At 47.0% G+C, this 24,752-nt stretch overlaps 1 protein-coding gene across 6 annotated transcripts in view; it reads left to right on the top strand.

Moving 5' to 3' along the window:
• The window catches only part of LOC139752893 (uncharacterized), a 469,040-nt gene that overhangs the window by 243,506 nt on the left and 200,782 nt on the right, over positions 1-24,752 (top strand). For 3 of the 6 annotated variants that reach the window (XM_071668924.1, XM_071668923.1, XM_071668922.1), the window contains one exon: positions 10,499-10,591. The gene's annotated coding sequence lies outside the window, so the exon portion shown is untranslated. Of the gene's footprint in view, positions 1-10,498; positions 10,596-24,752 lie in introns of all 6 variants that reach the window. The other 3 variants (XM_071668928.1, XM_071668925.1, XM_071668926.1) reach the window with 1 other exon arrangement.

The following is a 24,752-nucleotide window of genomic DNA, read 5'->3' as shown; positions in this document are numbered from 1 at the left end:
TTGGCATTCTTCCAATCCGTTGGAACAGTTTCTTTTTACCTGTGAGAGAGAACTCCGTCCATCACCTATAGTCAACCATTGGTCTCTGTATCCATCGCTCGAGTACAAATGGGTGAGAGTCTTCCACTTTGTGAGGGGGTTCTGATCCTTAATGGTGAGATTCTTCCACTTTGTGAGGGGGTTCTGATCCTTCCTCTTCGGCCTCCTCACCTCCTCAGCATTTTATACCATTATCTTCCCTTCCCTTGTCTGGTAGTCGTGATGACTTGGGCTTAGTGTCAACACACTTTGAACCTTTGTAGACACCCCCCCCCCCACACACACACACTATGAACCTTTGTATCCGACCCCACATACTCTGTATCATCGTACTCAACTCCACATACATCTATCTTCATCTGTAAGAGGAACTTTATACCCTCGTGGACTCCTTGATCGTACACTGTGGCCCTTTGACTCGCGTGGTCTTCTGACTTTATCAACAACATTCCTCACCTGGTCCTCCTCCTTCTCATGGGTTGATGTAATCACCTCTGGCCTCCTCTTGTTTCTCGCACCTGTCGGATAGACCACTCCTTTCCCTTGTATATCTCTTCCATGGTATGTGTGTGTGTGTGTGTGTCTGTGTTCCCTCGGTCCCCTGTCGCAGTACCTCACTTTAAATCTTAAACCCATGACTCCTCTTGTACGCTGAAGTGTGTTTGTTCCGCATAAAGAAAGACTCGAAAAGCATTTCTGGCTTGTGGTAATGACGGATCGAAGCTTCACACATACGAAGCTGACACGGATCCAGAACTCACGTATGACTCTCCGTAGAGTCATTCTCCCTCAGAACAACGTTGCCTTCTAAAGTATCTGTTTTCCCCTCATGTATCTTATACACACAAAGGAGGAGGCATAGGGAAGCTTCGAACTCCCCCCGAACCGCCTTTGTTTTTATAAATAGTACGAAGCCCATATACCCCGGACGAGATCGTTTCGGTTAAATGCTTCACAGTCTCGTTCGTTGGCGTGAACCGACAGTATGCGATTAGGTGCGGTCAAGGGAGGGCTGGAAAAGGCTGGCGAAATCGGCTCTCTCTCTCTCTCTCTCTCTCTCTCTCTCTCTCTCTCTCTCTCTCTCTCTCTCTCTGTGTGCAGGTCGCTACAACAGCTGGTTCTCCCCTGTTCATTGTTGTGTTTAGGGCAGACGGAGAACTTGAGCGACTTTTCCAAGTCTCTCTCTCTCTCTCTCTCTCTCTCTCTCTCTCTCTCTCTCTCTCTCTCTCTCTCTCTCTCTCTCTCCTCGTTTGACTGCGTCACGACAGAGAGGAATGTTATTCAGATATAGCGCCATTATGTCATATCATCTTAACAATGCGTATATAAAGAAAACGGAATTAGGATAATGGTGAGTCCACTTCACGCAGGTCAGTTTGCCTTCCCTTCCTCATTCTAAAACTCGTTCTCTTTCTCGTACCGAGCATATATCCTCCCTCCCTTCCATTCATACCTGTGTTATATCTCAAGATGGGGAAGCAGTAACAAGGTCAAATTTAGTATTGATTAAAACCCAGTTTCTCCCTATCTCTTTTTCCTGCCAGTGGATCCTCCTCAGCTCATTTTCTACACGCCACAATGCAACACTGTTGATAACACAAAACATGTTGATCATAACCGTGTCTTCCACTCTGTTCTGAAAACCCCAACATGATCATCATTACAAGGTTGAACAACGCTGTATCATATGCATATTGTTAGATGGTTCTGGGGTTGTTAGATGGTTCTGGGGTTGTTAGATGGTTCTGGGGTTGTTAGATGGTTCTGGGGTTGTTAGATGGTTCTGGGGTTGTTAGATGGTTCTGGGGTTGTTAGATGGTTCTGGGGTTGTTAGATGGTTCTGGGGTTGTTAGATGGTTCTGGGGTTGTTAGATGGTTCTGGGGTTGTTAGATGGTTCTGGGGTTGTTAGATGGTTCTGGGGTTGTTAGATGGTTCTGGGGTTGTTAGATGGTTCTGGGGTTGTTAGATGGTTCTGGGGTTGTTAGATGGTTCTGGGGTTGTTAGATGGTTCTGGGGTTGTTAGATGGTTCTGGGGTTGTTAGATGGTTCTGGGGTTGTTAGATGGTTCTGGGGTTGTTAGATGGTTCTGGGGTTGTTAGATGGTTCTGGGGTTGTTAGATGGTTCTGGGGTTGTTAGATGGTTCTGGGGTTGTTAGATGGTTCTGGGGTTGTTAGATGGTTCTGGGGTTGTTAGATGGTTCTGGGGTTGTTAGATGGTTCTGGGGTTGTTAGATGGTTCTGGGGTTGTTAGATGGTTCTGGGGTTGTTAGATGGTTCTGGGGTTGTTAGATGGTTCTGGGGTTGTTAGATGGTTCTGGGGTTGTTAGATGGTTCTGGGGTTGTTAGATGGTTCTGGGGTTGTTAGATGGTTCTGGGGTTGTTAGATGGTTCTGGGGTTGTTAGATGGTTCTGGGGTTGTTAGATGGTTCTGGGGTTGTTAGATGGTTCTGGGGTTGTTAGATGGTTCTGGGGTTGTTAGATGGTTCTGGGGTTGTTAGATGGTTCTGGGGTTGTTAGATGGTTCTGGGGTTGTTAGATGGTTCTGGGGTTGTTAGATGGTTCTGGGGTTGTTAGATGGTTCTGGGGTTGTTAGATGGTTCTGGGGTTGTTAGATGGTTCTGGGGTTGTTAGATGGTTCTGGGGTTGTTAGATGGTTCTGGGGTTGTTAGATGGTTCTGGGGTTGTTAGATGGTTCTGGGGTTGTTAGATGGTTCTGGGGTTGTTAGATGGTTCTGGGGTTGTTAGATGGTTCTGGGGTTGTTAGATGGTTCTGGGGTTGTTAGATGGTTCTGGGGTTGTTAGATGGTTCTGGGGTTGTTAGATGGTTCTGGGGTTGTTAGATGGTTCTGGGGTTGTTAGATGGTTCTGGGGTTGTTAGATGGTTCTGGGGTTGTTAGATGGTTCTGGGGTTGTTAGATGGTTCTGGGGTTGTTAGATGGTTCTGGGGTTGTTAGATGGTTCTGGGGTTGTTAGATGGTTCTGGGGTTGTTAGATGGTTCTGGGGTTGTTAGATGGTTCTGGGGTTGTTAGATGGTTCTGGGGTTGTTAGATGGTTCTGGGGTTGTTAGATGGTTCTGGGGTTGTTAGATGGTTCTGGGGTTGTTAGATGGTTCTGGGGTTGTTAGATGGTTCTGGGGTTGTTAGATGGTTCTGGGGTTGTTAGATGGTTCTGGGGTTGTTAGATGGTTCTGGGGTTGTTAGATGGTTCTGGGGTTGTTAGATGGTTCTGGGGTTGTTAGATGGTTCTGGGGTTGTTAGATGGTTCTGGGGTTGTTAGATGGTTCTGGGGTTGTTAGATGGTTCTGGGGTTGTTAGATGGTTCTGGGGTTGTTAGATGGTTCTGGGGTTGTTAGATGGTTCTGGGGTTGTTAGATGGTTCTGGGGTTGTTAGATGGTTCTGGGGTTGTTAGATGGTTCTGGGGTTGTTAGATGGTTCTGGGGTTGTTAGATGGTTCTGGGGTTGTTAGATGGTTCTGGGGTTGTTAGATGGTTCTGGGGTTGTTAGATGGTTCTGGGGTTGTTAGATGGTTCTGGGGTTGTTAGATGGTTCTGGGGTTGTTAGATGGTTCTGGGGTTGTTAGATGGTTCTGGGGTTGTTAGATGGTTCTGGGGTTGTTAGATGGTTCTGGGGTTGTTAGATGGTTCTGGGGTTGTTAGATGGTTCTGGGGTTGTTAGATGGTTCTGGGGTTGTTAGATGGTTCTGGGGTTGTTAGATGGTTCTGGGGTTGTTAGATGGTTCTGGGGTTGTTAGATGGTTCTGGGGTTGTTAGATGGTTCTGGGGTTGTTAGATGGTTCTGGGGTTGTTAGATGGTTCTGGGGTTGTTAGATGGTTCTGGGGTTGTTAGATGGTTCTGGGGTTGTTAGATGGTTCTGGGGTTGTTAGATGGTTCTGGGGTTGTTAGATGGTTCTGGGGTTGTTAGATGGTTCTGGGGTTGTTAGATGGTTCTGGGGTTGTTAGATGGTTCTGGGGTTGTTAGATGGTTCTGGGGTTGTTAGATGGTTCTGGGGTTGTTAGATGGTTCTGGGGTTGTTAGATGGTTCTGGGGTTGTTAGATGGTTCTGGGGTTGTTAGATGGTTCTGGGGTTGTTAGATGGTTCTGGGGTTGTTAGATGGTTCTGGGGTTGTTAGATGGTTCTGGGGTTGTTAGATGGTTCTGGGGTTGTTAGATGGTTCTGGGGTTGTTAGATGGTTCTGGGGTTGTTAGATGGTTCTGGGGTTGTTAGATGGTTCTGGGGTTGTTAGATGGTTCTGGGGTTGTTAGATGGTTCTGGGGTTGTTAGATGGTTCTGGGGTTGTTAGATGGTTCTGGGGTTGTTAGATGGTTCTGGGGTTGTTAGATGGTTCTGGGGTTGTTAGATGGTTCTGGGGTTGTTAGATGGTTCTGGGGTTGTTAGATGGTTCTGGGGTTGTTAGATGGTTCTGGGGTTGTTAGATGGTTCTGGGGTTGTTAGATGGTTCTGGGGTTGTTAGATGGTTCTGGGGTTGTTAGATGGTTCTGGGGTTGTTAGATGGTTCTGGGGTTGTTAGATGGTTCTGGGGTTGTTAGATGGTTCTGGGGTTGTTAGATGGTTCTGGGGTTGTTAGATGGTTCTGGGGTTGTTAGATGGTTCTGGGGTTGTTAGATGGTTCTGGGGTTGTTAGATGGTTCTGGGGTTGTTAGATGGTTCTGGGGTTGTTAGATGGTTCTGGGGTTGTTAGATGGTTCTGGGGTTGTTAGATGGTTCTGGGGTTGTTAGATGGTTCTGGGGTTGTTAGATGGTTCTGGGGTTGTTAGATGGTTCTGGGGTTGTTAGATGGTTCTGGGGTTGTTAGATGGTTCTGGGGTTGTTAGATGGTTCTGGGGTTGTTAGATGGTTCTGGGGTTGTTAGATGGTTCTGGGGTTGTTAGATGGTTCTGGGGTTGTTAGATGGTTCTGGGGTTGTTAGATGGTTCTGGGGTTGTTAGATGGTTCTGGGGTTGTTAGATGGTTCTGGGGTTGTTAGATGGTTCTGGGGTTGTTAGATGGTTCTGGGGTTGTTAGATGGTTCTGGGGTTGTTAGATGGTTCTGGGGTTGTTAGATGGTTCTGGGGTTGTTAGATGGTTCTGGGGTTGTTAGATGGTTCTGGGGTTGTTAGATGGTTCTGGGGTTGTTAGATGGTTCTGGGGTTGTTAGATGGTTCTGGGGTTGTTAGATGGTTCTGGGGTTGTTAGATGGTTCTGGGGTTGTTATATAGTTCTAGGGGCTGTTAGATGGTTCTGGGGTTGTTAGATGGTTCTGGGGTTGTTAGAGAGTGCTGGGGTTTGTAGTGTGGTCTGGGATGTTGTGGCTCTGAGGGGTTGTTAGATGGTTCTGAGGCTTATGTCACGTGGTCCTGGGTGATGTATGGTATTCGGGGTTGTTATATAGTCCTGGTGGTTGTTAGATGGCTCTTGGGTTGTGAAATGGTGGTTTGGGTTGGTTTATGATGTTGCACGGTCGAAGGTCTGTGAGCAATGTGTCATGAGTTAGGAGTCAGGTCAGATGTGTCATGAGCGGGGTATGGGGGGGTTAGGTCGAACGCCAGACGACCACACACTTAAGGACCGTACCGTCGTGCTCAGGGGTCGTACCGTCCGTCGTGCTCAGGGGACCGTACCGTCGTGCTCAGGGGTCGTACCGTCGTGCTCAGGATCCGTCCCGACCGTCGTGCTCAGGGGACCGTACCGTCCGTCGTGCTCAGGGATCGTACCGTCGTGCTCAGGGTCCGTCCCGACCGTCGTGCTCAAGGGACCGTACCGTCCGTCGTGCTCAGGGGACCGTACCGTCCGTCGTGCTCAGGGGACCGTACCGTCCGTCGTGCTCAGGGATCGTACCGTCCGTCGTGCTCAAGGGACCGTACCGTCCGTCGTGCTCAGGGGACCGTACCGTCCGTCGTGCTCAGGGGACCGTACCGTCCGTCGTGCTCAGGGTCCGTCCCGACCGTCGTGCTCAAGGGACCGTACCGTCCGTCGTGCTCAGGGGACCGTACCGTCCGTCGTGCTCAGGGGACCGTACCGTCCGTCGTGCTCAGGGGACCGTACCGTCCGTCGTGCTCAGGGGTCGTACCGTCCGTCGTGCTCAGGGATCGTACCGTCGTGCTTAAGGGACCGTACCGTCCGTCGTGCTCAAGGGACCGTACCGTCGTGCTCAGGGTCCGTCCCGACCGTCGTGCTCAAGGGACCGTACCGTCGTGCTCAGGGGTCCGTACCGTCGTGCTTAAGGGACCGTACCGTCGTGCTCAAGGGACCGTACCGTCGTGCTCAAGGGACCGTACCATCGTGCACAAGAGCTTAAAAAAAAAGACTGGCTTGGTGGAGGAGTGAGGGAGGCTTGGTGGAGGAGTGAGGGAGGCTTAGGGGAGGAGTGAGGGAGGCTTGGGGGAGGAGTGAGGGAGGCTTGGTGGAGGAGTGAGGGAGGAGGGGGTCAGGTCGCCTCTGGGTCTTCTGAACCCGTTTTCTATGAATATATTACAAAATATCCCCCAAGCCTTTCTCACGCAGGCGAGACTGAGAGGCCATTGTGTGTGGTGATGGTGGAGGAGGAGAGAGAGAGAGGGAGAGAGAGAGGGAGAGAGGGAGAGGGAGAGAGAGAGAGAGAGAGAGAGAGAGAGAGAGAGAGAGAGAGAGAGAGAGAGAGAGAGAGAGAGGCGAGGATGGTACTGGTGTGTGTGTGAGGTTACTAGTATTAGACGAGGTGTAGTGAAAGCCGAGGGACCTGGGAGGTCAACACCGGTTCAGCGCAGACGACATCTTGAGGACGAGGGAGGAAGTGTGGGGTTGGGGGGGTTGGGGGAGAAGACGAGAGTCTTGTGAACGTTTGGTGTCCTGAGAACGTTTTCTTTCCCGCGTGTTTTGTTTATATTAAGGTTTTCCGTCTTTGTAAACGTTTTGTGTGGGAAACGTTGTTTTTTTCCCCTTTTTGGTCCTGTGAACGTTTTGTTGTGTGAACTTTTTGTCTTGCGAACGTTTTTTGTTTTCAATTTATGAACGTTTTGTCCTGTGGACGTTTTGTTTTGGGAACTTTTTGTCTTCTGAACGTTTTTTTCAATTTGTGAAGTTTTTGTCTTGTAAACGTTTTGTTTTGGGAACTTTGTTTTGTGAACGTTTTTAATCAGTGAACGTTTTGTCGTGTGAACGTTTTGTTTTGTGAACTTTTTGTCATGTGAACGTTTTTAATCAGTGAACGTTTTGTTTTGTGACCTTTCTATCTTGTGAACATTCGATTTGGTTGGCCTTCTGTTTGGTAAACGTTTTCTGAACATTTTGCGTTGCGTTAAGTCTTTCTTCGTGAACGCCTCTTTATGTGTGCGTGTGCGCTGAACGTTTCGCGATGCAAACGTTTCGCCTTGTGAACATACGTTATGAGAGTTCAATGTTAAAGCCTCATGGCTCAACCCAGACATCAGAACCGTAAGTTGTGCGAATCTTTGATTTGATTCTCGTGTACACAAAGGCGAGTTCTTATTGTTACTACCAACATTTTCGCATGTATATTCACCTCTGTAAAAAAAAAAAAAAGAAAAATAAAGAAAACTGCTTCTTATATTCGGGATTAAGATGTACTTTACGTCCTCTGTACATCTGATGTGACACTTAGATGTACATTTTACGATTTAACGTACAGAAATGTGGACGACATGGGGCTCTGTTGCTTACCAGATGTGCCAGATTGTTGCAGGGGTAAGGTCACCCACACACACACACACACACACACACACACACACACACACACACACACTCAGACACACACACATATACACACACACACACACACACACACACACACACACACGCACACACACACTCAGACAGCCAGCTCGCGTCTTAAGAGGGTTATAAGAGAGCAGGAAATGAATAAATCAAGATAAAGATGGAGGGGGGAGGGAAAAGAAACTCAAAAAAAAAAAAATTGATTGATAACGCCCTTGCAGGGCAGGTGTGTGAATCCCCAAAATAAGTCTCATTGATTTTTTCAGTCCGGCGCAACTAATCGCAGCAGCGAGGGACTTGAGAGGGATGGGTTGATAAGAGAATAAGAACCATGGGAAGAAGAGTGAACGAACGGTAACGCTGTGGAGTTGAGGGCACTTGAAGCCCGCAGATCATGGAGTTGGAGGAGGAGGACGAGGTGGTGGAGGAGGACTAGGTGGAGAGAGAGAGAGAGAGAGAGAGAGAGAGAGAGAGAGAGAGAGAGAGAGAGAGAGAGAAGCCCGCAGATCATGGAGTTGGAGGAGGTAGGGGTGGTGGAGGACGAGGTGGAGAGAGAGAGAGAGAGAGAGAGAGAGAGAGAGAGAGAGAGAGAGAGAAGCCCGCAGATCATGGAGGAGGAGGTAGAGGTGGTGGAGGACGAGATGGGGAGAGAGAGAGAGAGAGAGAGAGAGAGAGAGAGAGAGAGAGAGAGAGAGAGAGAAGCCCGCAGATCATGGAGGAGGAGGTAGAGGTGGTGGAGGACGAGGTGGAGAGAGAGAGAGAGAGAGAGAGAGAGAGAGAGAGCTTGTTGTTGCCCACTTGTGTTGCCCCAGCCTTCTTGGGGAGGGGAATGACTGTATCAGAGACCCTGTGGCACTACCAAGATCGCCCTTATCCACCCGACTTATCTCTCTCTCTCTCTCTCTCTCTCTCTCTCTCTCTCTCTCTCTCTCTCTCTCTCTCTCTCTCTCTCTTATCTCAGATGTCGTCCAGGGGAGAGTCGTAACGTAATCTTTCTCTTATCTGTAGACCACGTTTTCTGTCACTGATGATAACAAGTAGGCCGTCAGAGGATGGAGTCCTCTGTCTGTATCATCGTGAATGTAACTTGGATCTTGCAGACAGGTATTCGTTAATCACACCAGCGTGTTGTTCAAGTTACTCGTTGGTCACACTAGTGTGTAGTTCAAGTTACTCGTTAATCACACCAGTGTGTAGTTCAAGTTACTCGTTAATCACACCAGTGTGTAGTTCAAGTTACTCGTTAATCACACCAGTGTGTAGTTCAAGTTACTCGTTAATCGACACCTTACTCTCAGTACGGAGGAGGAAAAGGGGATAGATAGATAGATGGATGGATGGATAGGTAGATAGATAGAAGGATAGGTAGATAGATGGATAGGTAGATAGATAGATAGATGGATAGGTAGATATATAGATGGATAGGTAGATAGATAGATATATAGATAGATGGATAGTTTGATAGATAGATAGTTAAGATAAAGATAGATGGATAGTTAGATAGATAGATAGTTATGTAGAGAGAGAGAGAGAGAGAGAGAGAGAGTTTTATGTATCTAAGGCGTCCATCAAAATCGCACATATTTTTACCTCACACATTTGAATATATAAAATCGAGAGAGCGGGAAGGAAAGAAAAAAAAAGTGAAATAGTTTCAAAGACAAATTTAATTTGCAGGACGTGTTTTCCCCCGGAGGTTAGGTTTGCACACTGAGTCACATGAATGGATGATTCATTTCTTTTCATGGAAATAATTAGTGTAGGTGTGCATGGCGCGCTGGTGTGTGTGTGTGTGTGTGTGTGTGTGTGTGTGTGTGTTTTCCTGACCAGCAGCCTTGGCTAGGGGGGATGAGGGAGCGGTGGGGAGACATGGGGTAAGGGAGGAGCGGTGGGGAGGCAGACGCGTGGTGAAGGAATGGGAGACACGGGGAAGGGGAGGAGCGGTGGGAGAGACACGGAGGAGGGGATGGGAGGAAGAGGGAGACACGGAGGAAGGGGATGAGCGATGGGAAGACACGAAGGATTGGAGGAGCGGTGGGGAGACACAGGGTGAGGGGATGGGAGGAAGAGGGAGACACGGGGGAGGGGATGAGCGATGGGGAGACACGAGGGAGGTGAGGAGCGGTGAGGAGACACGGGGTGAGGGGAGAGGGGGTGTAATGTTTCTTCCTTCATTACCCAAGAAGTAATTTCCTGGCCGGTGGTGGTGGTGTGTGTGTGTGGTGAGGTGTGTGTGTGTGTGGTGGGGTGTGTGTGTGGTGGGGTGTGTGTGTGTGTGGTGGGGTGTGTGTGGTGGGGTGTGTGTGTGTGTGGGAAGGGAGGGAGGAGTCGTGGCCTCGGGAGGCCTCGTCACTCGTGCCTCCTCGCGGCCGGTGAGGCACGCGCGCCCCTCACCCTACCCGCCTCACACTGCCTCCCTCCCCCGCTCACTCACTCACTCACTCATGACACCGTAATGTCCCACATGAGAAGCCCCCCCCCCCCCAGGGGACCGGCTACACACACACACACACACACACACACACACACACACAACACACACACACACGTAGCCCCTCTGGCGTCGGCCACACCTGACACCCACAGCAACCCTCAGAGACCAACCACACCTGACAACTACAGGTGTGGAAACAAGGCCCCCCGGTAGCGTTGCTACGCGCCACGTTCCCAGAGGCAGGTGTGTGTCCTCACCTTGTCATACGACACTTGACTAATGGAGACCATTTCTTCCTCCTCCTCCTGCAGGTGTGTGCGTGTGTGTGTGTGACGAGGTGGCGGGAGGCTAGCCACCTGTGTTACACGCCCCGGATAACCTGGACTGCATCTCGGAACCTCCAGGTAGGTGAATACATGTTCCTAGTATGACCTCAAGTGGGCTCGAGTCGTACCGCTCGACCCTTGCCGTCTGTCGCAAGGCGTCAGACATATATATATATATATATATATATATATATATATATATATATATATATATATATATATATATATATATATTTTTTTTTTTTTTTTTTTTTTTTTGTCGCTGTCTCCCGCGTTTGCGAGGTAGCGCAAGGAAACAGACGAAAGAAATGGCCCAACCCCCCCCATACACATGTATATACATACATCCACATACGCAAATATACATACCTACACAGCTTTCCATGGTTTACCCCAGACGCTTCACATGCCTTGATTCAATCCACTGACAGCACGTCAACCCCGGTATACCACATCGCTCCAATTCACTCTATTCCTTGCCCTCCTTTCACCCTCCTGCATGTTCAGGCCCCGATCACACAAAATCTTTTTCACTCCATCTTTCCACCTCCAATTTGGTCTCCCTCTTCTCCTCGTTCCCTCCACCTCCGACACATATATCCTCTTGGTCAATCTTTCCTCACTCATTCTCTCCATGTGCCCAAACCACTTCAAAACACCCTCTTCTGCTCTCTCAACCACGCTCTTTTTATTTCCACACATCTCTCTTACCCTTACGTTACTCACTCGATCAAACCACCTCACACCACACATTGTCCTCAAACATCTCATTTCCAGCACATCCACCCTCCTGCGCACAACTCTATCCATAGCCCACGCCTCGCAACCATACAACATTGTTGGAACCACTATTCCTTCAAACATACCCATTTTTGCTTTCCGAGATAATGTTCTTGACTTCCACACATTCTTCAAGGCCCCCAGAATTTTCGCCCCCTCCCCCACCCTATGATCCACTTCCGCTTCCATGGTTCCATCCGCTGCCAGATCCACTCCCAGATATCTAAAACACTTCACTTCCTCCAGTTTTTCTCCATTCAAACTCACCTCCCAATTGACTTGACCCTCCACCCTACTGTACCTAATAACCTTGCTCTTATTCACATTTACTCTTAACTTTCTTCTTCCACACACTTTACCAAACTCAGTCACCAGCTTCTGCAGTTTCTCACATGAATCAGCCACCAGCGCTGTATCATCAGCGAACAACAACTGACTCACTTCCCAAGCTCTCTCATCCCCAACAGACTTCATACTTGCCCCTCTTTCCAAAACTCTTGCATTTACCTCCCTAACAACCCCATCCATAAACAAATTTAACAACCATGGAGACATCACACACCCCTGCCGCAAACCTACATTCACTGAGAACCAATCACTTTCCTCTCTTCCTACACGTACACATGCCTTACATCCTCGATAAAAACTTTTCACTGCTTCTAACAACTTTCCTCCCACACCATATATTCTTAATACCTTCCACAGAGCATCTCTATCAACTCTATCATATGCCTTCTCCAGATCCATAAATGCTACATACAAATACATTTGCTTTTCTAAGTATTTCTCACATACATTCTTCAAAGCAATATGTATGTATATGTATGTATATGTATAGCGAATAATTGTGAAAGAAAGGATCATTTTGAAACGCTGAGTTAACGAAGAGTAAATCAACAAATCATTGCATTCGATTGACTATTAATCACCAATAAAATTATCAGCGTGTGCAGTAATGATGGATAGTTGAGGAAAAATACGCTCCACGCCCAGCAAATTTAAAGGTAACGGGGGAATACAGATTTGAATTTAAACTCCAGCCGCCATTTGCATTTTCGCCAGCTGACCGAACGTAAACAAACAAGTGAACATCGACGCCGACGAAAACATAAAATGCGAATTATACAATAAGTGAAATGAAATCATCGGCAAGGTCAGCTGATGATAAAGAGATCGACTACCTAATTAAATACTGTAACTCAGGATTTAATGAGGCAGTTGACAGCACCGTCACTACAGTGATAGAAAAAAAAAGGGGCTTCAAAAAGATACTGTGGATAAGATAAGGATTTAGATTTGTAGATAGTAAGATATGTATACATTAAAAAGAATTGTAAATGGTGAGAAAAGGCTGAGTAAATTATTGATAAAGAAAGTCACGCCTTTATTGGCTAGTAAAGGGGATTGCTTTAATCCCAGTTGATCCCAGAACATAACTAACACAGTCAGATGTGTCATATATATATGCCATAGTCATGCATGACTACTTAAATACATGGAAGCCAAAACTTATTCACAAACGAAGCAATGGCAACCCCAGCAGACGAACCAATGACAACCCCAACAGAAGAACCAATGGCAACCCCAACAGACGAATCAGTGAACAACCCCAACAGATGAACCAATGACAACCCCAACAGACGAACCAATGAAGAACCCCAACAGACGAACCAATGAACAGCCCCAACAGACGAACCAATGAACAGCCCCAACAGACGAACCAATGACAACCCCAGAAGTCGACACCATAACAGAGGAAGAGAGATCGGGGATGAAGAGGAAGTTTGGATAATACTGAATATGAGGAAATGATATGATGGCTAAATGTCCAACACATTCAAGAAAAAAGATAAGATAAAAAAAGATATCTTTATCTGAGGATAGAGAGACGACGTAGATGCAATGAGAGATGTAGAAAGGTCAGGGAGCAAATGTGACGTAAGGAAAAATATAGGAAAGGAGTTAAGATCCTAATAAGAAAAGATATATATATATACAAACACTGACTTCGGGAAAATTAGATTTTATGACATATGAAAAACGAATACTAGAAAAATAAATCCCTGCGATAAGAATACTTTTACTGTGTCAGGTATATTAGAGAGAGAGAGAGAGAGAGAGAGAGAGAGAGAGAGAGAACGGCAATGAAAAATAATTGTTCGTTTATGCAGCGTAATGTATGTAGCCATTTTGATAGACTTAATGAATGTAGTTGGGAGGGGGGTTGAGGGAGGAGGAAACAGCTGTAGGTTATTTACAACAGTCTGGCCTGTACCAGATGATAAAGAATGGGAAAATGGGAGAGGAAACGATAGATAGAGAAAACAAGAATTGAATGGAAGGGAAGATGTTAAGAGAGAACATGAGGGTTGATGACTGGGTAGGGATGTAATGAGGGTAAATGATAACAACAGGAAATGGAGAGGGTTGGAAAATGTGATGATGAGATATGGCGAGAATGGGAAAAATGATAGCAATAGGATATTGAAAACGATAAGAACAGGATGTGGGATATGATATATAATTGGAATGATAGATATAACAATATGAGCGCAATAGAATGTAGTATATGTTAGCGTTGCTGATAGTGATGTGTGTATGTGAGTGTGTGTGTGTGTGTGTGTGTGAGTGTGTGTGTGTGTGTGTGTGTGTGTGTGTGTGTGTGTGTAGGTTCGAATCCTGGTTGCGGCAGTCGGCCCGCAGTCAACCCCGCTGTTCATCCTCTCCCTGAGGGTTTGACGATAGATTGGACACATAGCTCAGGCTAGGATATATATATATATATATATATATATATATATATATATATATATATATATATATATATATATATTGAAAACATGACCACAAAGCATTTATTATTTTCTATTTTAGCTGACATGTTGGTTGGGTCGGCTAGAAACTAAAATTCAGAAATAAAAGAAAAGAAAAAAAGAATCGTATCCAAACATGTAGAATGAATGACGAAGAAATAGAACAAATAGATAAAAGGAAGCTAATCCGTGGAGATCATTATTCTCTGTGTGTATATAAAGTCAGATTAATGAGAACTGCCTAATTGAAATTAGTTTTGCCAGTTAATGTTCAAGGGATGATGACACGATCAGCCAGTGTTCCACACACACACACACACACACACACACACACACACACAAACAAAAGAAGGACGATATTGAATGTCTCATAACGGACAATCCTATACAGACACAGACTTAACCAGATAGTGTGACGTAATTGAAGCTCTTCACAGACCCTAAAGAGAACTTGAGAGCAGTGAAGGCCGGACAGAATTCCTGCTTGTGTTTCAACAGAAAAAAAATAGACTAACGAAACCTTTTCTATAAGGGCATGACAAGGGCGACGGATAGACCGATCCAGTATAGATGTACACAGAATGGCACATGTTTACACCCCCTTACACACAGGGAGGTGGTTTGTGACTTAGTGAACGTTATGATATATATATATATATATATATATATATATATATATATATATATATATATATATATTTTTTTTTTTTTTTTTTTTTTATACTTTGTCGCTGTCTCCCGCGTTTGCGAGGTAGCGCAAGGAAACAGACGAAAGAAATGGCCCAACCCCCCCCCCCATACACATGTACATACACACGTCCACACACGCAAATATGCATACCTACACAGCTTTCCATGGTTTACCCCAGACGCTTCACATGCCTTGATTCAATCCACTGACAGCACGTCAACCCCTGTATACCACATGACTCCAATTCACTCTATTCCTTGCCCTCCTTTCACCCTCCTGCATGTTCAGGCCCCGATCACACAAAATCTTTTTCACTCCATCTTTCCACCTCCAATTTGGTCTCCCTCTTCTCCTCGTTCCCTCCACCTCCGACACATATATCCTCTTGGTCAATCTCTCCTCACTCATTCTCTCCATGTGCCCAAACCATTTCAAAACACCCTCTTCTGCTCTCTCAACCACGCTCTTTTTATTTCCACACATCTCTCTTACCCTTACGTTACTTACTCGATCAAACCACCTCACACCACACATTGTCCTCAAACATCTCATTTCCAGCACATCCATCCTCCTGCGCACATCTCCATCCATAGCCCACGCCTCGCAACCATACAACATTGTTGGAACCACTATTCCCTCAAACATACCCATTTTTGCTTTCCGAGATAATGTTCTCGACTTCCACACATTTTTCAAGGCTCCCAAAATTTTCGCCCCCTCCCCCACCCTATGATCCACTTCCGCTTCCATGGTTCCATCCGCTGACAGATCCACTCCCAGATATCTAAAACACTTCACTTCCTCCAGTTTTTCTCCATTCAAACTCACCTCCCAATTGACTTGACCCTCACCCCTACTGTACCTAATAACCTTGCTCTTATTCACATTTACTCTCAACTTTCTTCTTCCACACACTTTACCAAACTCAGTCACCAGCTTCTGCAGTTTCTCACATGAATCAGCCACCAGCGCTGTATCATCAGCGAACAACAACTGACTCACTTCCCAAGCTCTCTCATCCCCAACAGACTTCATACTTGCCCCTCTTTCCAGGACTCTTGCATTTACCTCCCTTACAACCCCATCCATAAACAAATTAAACAACCATGGAGACATCACACACCCCTGCCGCAAACCTACATTCACTGAGAACCAATCACTTTCCTCTCTTCCTACACGTACACATGCCTTACATCCTCGATAAAAACTTTTCACTGCTTCTAACAACTTGCCTCCAACACCATATATTCTTAATACCTTCCACAGAGCATCTCTATCAACTCTATCATATGCCTTCTCCAGATCCATAAATGCTACATACAAATCCATTTGCTTTTCTAAGTATTTCTCACATACATTCTTCAAAGCAAACACCTGATCCACACATCCTCTACCACTTCTGAAACCGCACTGCTCTTCCCCAATCTGATGCTCTGTACATGCCTTCACCCTCTCAATCAATACCCTCCCATATAATTTACCAGGAATACTCAACAAACTTATACCTCTGTAATTTGAGCACTCACTCTTATCCCCTTTGCCTTTGTACAATGGCACTATGCACGCATTCCGCCAATCCTCAGGCACCTCACCATGAGTCATACATACATTAAATAACCTTACCAACCAGTCAACAATACAGTCACCCCCTTTTTTAATAAATTCCACTGCAATACCATCCAAACCTGCTGCCTTGCCGGCTTTCATCTTCCGCAAAGCTTTTACTACCTCTTCTCTGTTTACCAAATCATTTTCCCTAACCCTCTCACTTTGCACACCACCTCGACCAAAACACCCTATATCTGCCACTCTGTCATCAGACACATTCAACAAACCTTCAAAATACTCATTCCATCTCCTTCTCACATCACCGCTACTTGTTATCACCTCCCCATTTACGCCCTTCACTGAAGTTCCCATTTGCTCCCTTGTCTTACGCACCCTATTTACCTCCTTCCAGAACATCTTTTTATTCTCCCTAAAATTTACTGATAGTCTCTCACCCCAACTCTCATTTGCCCTTTTTTTCACCTCTTGCACCTTTCTCTTGACCTCCTGTCTCTTTCTTTTATACTTCTCCCACTCAATTGCATTTTTTCCCTGCAAAAATCGTCCAAATGCCTCTCTCTTCTCTTTCACTAATACTCTTACTTCTTCATCCCACCACTCACTACCCTTTCTAAACAGCCCACCTCCCACTCTTCTCATGCCACAAGCATCTATATATATATATATATATATATATATATATATATATATATATATATATATATTCCTATGAGTCCACGGGGAAATGAAAGACGATAAGTTCCCAAGTGCACTTTCGTGTAATAATCACATCATCAGGAGAGATACCAGATAAGAGATATAACAGTCACTTGATGTACAACGAAGAGACGTAGCTATGACGCCATTCTGTAAACAAAACAATTTCTTTTTTTTTATACATATTCGCCTTATCCCGCGTTAGCGAGGTGGCGTTAAGAACTGAGGAGTGAGCCTTAGAGGAAATATCCTCACTTGGCCTTCCTCTCCGTTCCTTCTTTTCGAATATTATAAACGAGAGGGGAGGATTTCCAGCCCCCAGCTCCCTTCCCTTTTAGTCGCCTTCTACGACACGCAGGAAATACGTGGGAAGTATTCTTTCTCCCCTATCCCCAGGGATAATATATATATATATATATATATATATATATATATATATATATATATATATATATATATATATATATATATATATATATATATATACTGTATCACGTGGCGTGTATGACATGGACATGATTAGATCACTCAGTTGCCCGCGCCGTATAAAAGCGTGGATGTATTTATGGTATTAAACGAGATCGGGCGTCCGTGATGTAGTGTTTATCGTTATTGACCGTTTATCATCACGGGCATGGGAACGGGGTTCGAATCCTTGGGTGCGTCAGTCGGCCCACACCCAACCCAGGTGTTTTCGTCCTGTCCTCTGGGGCTGGTCTTTGAATGGGTGCCTGGATGAGGTTTAGATATGTGCGTGTATGTGTTTATGCACACATGTAGGAGTAAGGACACGATGCACTGATACATGGTTAAGAGACGTAGGGGGCAACACGAACGTAAGATTAAACTAAAATTGCTACTCGTAACACAGAAATGATCATCACAGACACACACACACACAAACACACACACACACACACAGAGAAATGATAATCATACACACACACACACACACACACACACACCACACCACACCACGCGCGCGCGCGGGTGGGACCCCATGTGTGTAAGACTCCTCACCCATACTGTACAGATGATTAATTACACGCGCTAATTAATTATCCCTCATCCCCCCTATCTCCCCCCCTGGTGTCTCTCTCCCCCAGTCTCAATATATCGTACCATCGACTTCAGCCCAACTTATCGCGCCATCCGTCCGTGTTTCTCATCACAGTCCTCGTTTGACGTTTCTTATAAGATGTGTATCTCTTCCTCATTGCCTGTATATCTTGCTCTCCCTCCTCCTCCCTCCCTCTCTCCCTCCCTCTCCTCTGACGGAATTCACAGTCAGGCTCCTCGTACATGCGCGCGCACGCATGCGTGCCACACACACACACACACACACACACACAACACCGTCCTCATCAGGATGATGCTGTCGTCTGTCTTCTCCTCCTGTCGTCTGTCTTCTCCTCCAGTCGTCTGTCTTCTCCTCCAGTCGTCTGTCTTCTCCTCCTGTCGTCTGTCTGTCTTCTCCTCCAATCGTCTGTCTTCCCCCTCTGTCTTATGTCTCCTCCAGTCGTCTGTCTGTCTCCTCCTGTCGTCTGTCTTCTCCTCCTGTCTTATGTCTCCTCTATGTCTTCTCCTGTCGTCTGTCTGTGTCTTCTCCTCCCGTTTCCTGTCGTTGCTTCGTCAACCTCGTCGTCCACGCTCGTTTGCTTTCCTTAGTCACCTCTGACGCCTCTTCCCTTCCCCTGTGTGTTCGGTATTGCAGCGCATCGCGCCTAACTTCATTCTGAGAATCTTCACCTCCGTTCCGTCCCGTCCCAGCTCTCGTCTTCCCCCATTCCCCTTCCCACAGTCAACATCTCTCAACACGTCTCTCGTAAGTAGGCTTTGCAGAAGCGCGGCTCTTCTTCATTTTCAACCTCGAAGGGTAGAACACAAAAAAGGAGAGAGAGAGAGAGAGAGAGAGAGAGAGAGAGAGAGAGAGAGAGAGAGAGAGAGAGAGAGAGAGAGAGAGAGAGAGTGGGATTCAAAAGTGGACGAGAATGACATGAACGCCGTGACGTCATAGCTGGGGTGGTGGTGGTGGGGGGGTACTATGAATAGGACGTGACCATCGGAACGCGTCGTCTTTGGCAGCCATGGAGTCCCTTGTCCCCTCCGAACCCCCAGGGAGGTTATGAGAGCGTGAAACACTTCGTGTGAGACTTGATGAACCACACACAAACACAAACACACACACTGATTCGGATCCTGGGTCGGAACACCTGCGAAGCACTGAATCATTTCTTCTTCTCTCTCTTTCGGTTGACAGGATATCAAGATGATTCATCTTGGTACGTCCCGCCATTTTATGACACCGCGAGGAAGAGAGTGGGAGGACGTGCGTTCGTTCAGTAGTTTGAAGCTCCGGAATAAACCACACCTTGGCTTTAATTCTAATCACGACCTCCAAGTGCCAGGAGAACGGGCTCGTGAATATATCCACGTTTTGGGCCGGATTGGAAGAGCCATATTGAAGAGGTCTCCTCCTGGCTATAAGTAGATCTCAGAGGAAGTCTCGCACGAGACCACAGACTAGAGAGAAGCATCGTCTAGGTAGGAAAAGGGGAGGGAGGGGCGAGGTGCATCATCATCTGGGGAAGATTCGTTCACAAAAGAGATATGCTTCGTTCATCAGATATTCACCTGGTTTCGTTTCCAGCGAGCCGTCCTTCTTCAGGTGGTTCTTCAGGTGCGCCGACCTGATTCAGCCAGTTCCCAGGGAACCTTTGGTTCTCGTGAACGCTTCAGATTTACCCTACCCGTCCGTCCCTGGAGACCTGGAAGTGACGGTAGTGGACCGCCCTGGTTCACTGCCTCTTTCAGGAAAGGGCTTGTCTAAAGTGCTTTTGGCTTGATGGTGACGGCCGTGACGAAACCCTGGCAGGTGATACACTAAAAGCCACAGCAACTGACTCTTCGTCAGTTTGTAAGCTCGGTAGTAATCAGAGGAGTGCAAGGAGCCAGGTGTGGCACAGTGCCAGTAAGCGGGTAAGGGCAGGTGCGGCAGAGTGCTAATAGGCAGGTAGAGGCAGGTGTGGCAGAGTGCCTGTACCCAGGTGTGGCACAGTGCCAGTACCCAGCTGTGGCACAGTGCCAGTAGGCAGGTAGAGGCAGGTGTAGCAGAGTGCCAGTACCCAGGTGTGGCACAGTGCCAGTAGGCAGGTAGAGGCAGATGTAGCAGAGTGCCTGTACCCAGGTGTGGCACAGTGCCAGTACCCAGGTGTGGCACAGTGCCAGTACCCAGGTGTGGCACAGTGCCAGTAGGCAGGTAGAGGCAGGTGTAGCAGAGTGCCAGTACCCAGGTGTGGCACAGTGCCAGTAGGCAGGTAGAGGCAGGTGTAGCAGAGTGCCTGTACCCAGGTGTGGCACAGTGCCAGTAGGTAGGTAGAAGCAGGTGTAGCAGAGTGCCAATACTCAGGTGTGGCACAGTGCCAGTAGGCAGGTAGAGGCAGGTGTAGCAGAGTGCTAGTGCCCAGGTGTGGCACAGTGCCAGTAGGCAGGTAGAAGCAGGTGTAGCATTGTGCCAGTACCCAGGTGTGGCACAGTGCCAGTAGGCAGGTAGAGGCAGGTGTAGCATTGTGCCAGTACCCAGGTGTGGCACAGTGCCAGTAGGCAGGTAGAAGCAGGCGTAGCAGAGTGCCAGTACCCAGGTGTGGTACAGTGCCAGTAGGTAGGTAGAAGCAGGTGTAGCAGAGTGCCAGTACCCAGGTGTGGCACAGTGCCAGTAGGCAGGTGTAGCAGAGTGCCAGTACCCAGGTGTGGCAGGTGTAGCAGAGTGCCAGTACCCAGGTGTGGCACCCTACCTGTGAACACCTTAGACGTGACACCAGGTGACATTGTGCCAGTGCTCAGGTGTGCCACTCTGCCTTGGGCCTCCTGCTGTAGGAGTGCCAGGGGCAGATGTGGCACCATCCTCTTCGTCAGGATTTGGCCATAGTTGTCACTGACCAGGTATATGATAGTAGCTAACAGCGGGTACCAGTAACCAGGTGTTACAGTGGGTACCAGTAACCAGGTGTTACAGTGGGTGCCAGTAACCAGGCGTTACAGTGGGTGCCAGTAACCAAGTGTTTCAGTGGGTGCCAGTAACCAGTTGTTACAGTGGATACCAGTAACCAGGTGGTACAGTGGGTGCCAGTAACCAGGTTTTACAGCATGTACTAGTAACTAGGTGTTACAATAGGTGTGTTATTTCATTTCTCCTGGTCGTCACCTAACCTCTATCGTCTGTCATGTGTCCCATCCGTAAATAAGAAGGTCTCGACCTATCCCCTCACTCTCTGTAACAAGCTGTAACCTCAACGTTACGTTATAGCCGAGAACAAACCCATACTCTGTGGCACAGAAACGACTAGCATAAAAGCCAGTGAGATTGCTATGGAAAACGTAGCGTGTTTTCCCTCCCTCGACTGTCGAGCCTGTGGAACAAAACAAGACTTGATTCCATCAACTTTCATGATACCTCGAACGAAGCGTTCATAAGTTTAAGCTACGATCAAATGATAGATATTACCAGGAAAATAACGTGTATATATATATATATATATATATATATATATATATATATATATATATATATATATATATATATATATGTGTGTGTGTGTGTATTTATGAGTGGATGGGTCATTCTTCGTCTGTTTCCTGGCGCCACCTCGCTGATGCGAAAAACGGCGATCAAGTATAATAGATAAATGATAGACAGTATGTTTATATATATATATATATATATATATATATATATATATATATATATATGTGTGTGTGTGTGTGTGTGTCTGGGATTAAGTCATACATATGTATATCATACATAACATCATATATTTATTCCAACTGCAGGTCGTACATATATGTATAACTCAATGGGGATGAATGTTTCCTTTATTCATATGTAGATTTCGAACTGAAACGGCGTAACGGTTGAATGTATCAACATGCAAATTTGTTTGCTCAGGAAAACAAACTGAATATCAATAACAACAACCACCCAGTCTGCCTGCCTGACGCGTTGCCCCTCCATGACACAGCCACTGCTTAGAAATCTCTCCCTCTCTCTCTCTCTCCCCCTCCAAAACAGAAGGTTCCTCCTCTCTCTCTCCTCCTTCCCTTCCCTCCTACTCACTCCAGGACCATCCTTGACCCCCGGTGAGTGGTGTTGGGTCACCATTATGACTAGCTCGTCGTTGTGTGTGTGTGTGTGTGTGTGTGTGTGTGTGTGTGTGTCTCCGCTGGTGATCCCCTGGCTTGAAGGGAAGAGCTGGGCAGATGCTCAACTCTCGCGTCCCCGAAAGTTCCGGGGACAATTGTTGCCTTGTTGCCCCAGAAGTGTTTGTTTGGTGGTGGTCCTCCTCCTCCTCCTCCTCCTCGGGACGTGCAATTGATTGCTCTTTCCTCTCTCTCTCTCTCTCTCTCTCTCTCTCTCTCTCTCTCTCTCTCTCTCTCTCTCTCTCTCTCTCTCTCTCTCTCTCTCTCTCATCGCAAGTGTCCTGTGAGTAATATACTGTCAAGTGTCGTGTGTGTGTGTGTGTGATTGCATGTTTGTGAGCTGAACACCAGCAGTCCATGTGTGGGTGAAGATGAAAGAAAGGGCAGCTACGTGTACCATAAGTGTGAAACGTGACAGCTACTGAAGTGCTAGCTCATTGGTGAGCCATCACCACTAAACCTCACAGTACCGACCTGGGCCCTTTCATCTTCGTTGCAGACTCGGCTTCACCGAGAACCACTTACCCTCTTCCCTTCTCATTCGCCCTAACGTGCTCTGCAGTCCAATAGGATATCAAATCTCAGTGACACCATACTAGGAACCATGTAGCTGGAATGCAGACTACTCTAACATCCTTTTGTGTAACAACCAATTCTATCTATCAAAAGTCATGTGGGAAAGATCTCTCTGTAACTGTATCATTCCTTTTCTTGTTTGCATATATTTTAGCGCTTTCGACACACGCCATGATAGATTTATGGAATATACTTTGTTGTTTGTCTCATTTTGGTTTTGTAAGGCACATTAGACATCATCATATAAGGAAAGAAAGAATTATAAGTGACCTAAGAAAGATTCCGAGTCCACAGACCAGCCCTACCCGGCTGCCACCTACTCGCCTTCGCCGGCTGACCACCCACTTGCCTTCCCCGGCTGACCACCCGCTCGCCAGTCCACAAGTATAGAAAATCTTACTCCATCCACATCTCCTTGATATAAGCTCCTGATCTGTGATTTTCCTACTTCATTTAGCGGTGAGTTGTCGAGGTATCTCTAGAAACATTAGAAAGTAGATGGTCAGTTTGATAGGTTTGGCAAATTCTCGTTTGATGTCTTGGCTAAGGTTCCTAGCCATGTTTCTAGGTTCACTTTGAGTTGAAAAACAGTCCAATTTGAGCATTACGGTACCTGTTTAGCTCAGGTTTTTGCCCATCTTAAGATCATCACGTTTACAATTGTTATTAGGCATGTGGAGTGTGTTGGCCATCCATACATCTAGTGTCTACTTGCTCTGTGGTGTGTCACTCCTCCTGCTGCTGTCTTGCGCTCCGCCTCGGTTCACACTCCCGGCTGATGATATCTTGATGCACGCCACATGAATCTCCATAAAGTTCCCCGGCTATGTTGGCGCACGCCACATGAATCTCCATAAAGTTCCCCGGCTATGTTGGCGCGCGCCACATGAACGTCCATACACACCAGCGGAAAGATATGTCGATGCGCGCCTCATGGGCGTCCATGAGCGTCGCCTGAAGACAACGGTGATGCGTCCCTCATGAGACCCTTCCACTAACAACCCAAAGACTCGGGTATCGTTCAGCAACGTTAGCGAGTACAAGGAGGAAAGGTCGCAACTCGTGAACATATTTGCAAAGGTTATCGCCCCCTTTTAGGCGTCGTGGGACGTGTGATGTGATGTAAGAAATTCCCTGATTACCTTTCTACTCTGTAGCGTGGGTTAGCTTACCCAGGGTGTGCCCTTATGATATAAATCTCGGAGGAGGAGGAGTAGGAGGAGATGGTAGAAAGGAGCGCGGGGGTATGTGGGTGCAGTGAGGGGGGGCTGGTGCTTCCTTGTCTTGTGTACCTAGGCGTCTGAGGCCGCGCCTGTGAGCGACGCCCGTCTGGGGAAGGCCTCACCCACCACCTCAGACAGTGTAATATCCCAGTCAGAAAGCCGACGGCGTGGACCATCTCGTACTCCAGGGTAGGATTAAGTTGACCTGAGCACCGCATTATGTAAGGATCGTGTACTCTTACTGTCGCTTGTGTGTGATGGTGGGCGTTGCTCCCCTGGGTGTGTGTGTGTGTGTGTGCAGCCCCTGGGAAGGGGTGCCTCCCAGCAGTAGGCACCAACAGTGGCACAATATCCATTACTCTGGGGGACCATTAACGGGAATATTTATGGCGTGCAGTCACTCGCCCGGGTGTTTGTGTCGCACGCGTTAATGAGGCCATTTTTCTATACCTGATATAATGCTGCACGACATCATAGTAATATTTTTTTTTCCTTATGTAACTCTTTGAAATTAACAAGACTTTGCCTACAGTGAGACCATCTCGCGTCGGGGGTCACAAGCGTATCTCGTCTGGTGACGAACGAGTGTCGTGTTGTCTTTTACAGACACGATATAAGAGCCTTCTCCTCCTCCTCCTCCTCCTCCTCCTCCTCCTCCTCCTCTTCCTTGCTTGCCTGACGCAGTGACAGCCTGT

The sequence above is a fragment of the Panulirus ornatus genome, chromosome 13, assembly GCF_036320965.1.
Source record: "Panulirus ornatus isolate Po-2019 chromosome 13, ASM3632096v1, whole genome shotgun sequence".
Classification (NCBI taxonomy): Eukaryota; Metazoa; Arthropoda; class Malacostraca; order Decapoda; family Palinuridae; genus Panulirus; species Panulirus ornatus.
Note: the sequence above shows the minus strand (reverse complement) of the source record. Positions and strands in the feature narration are given on the sequence as shown.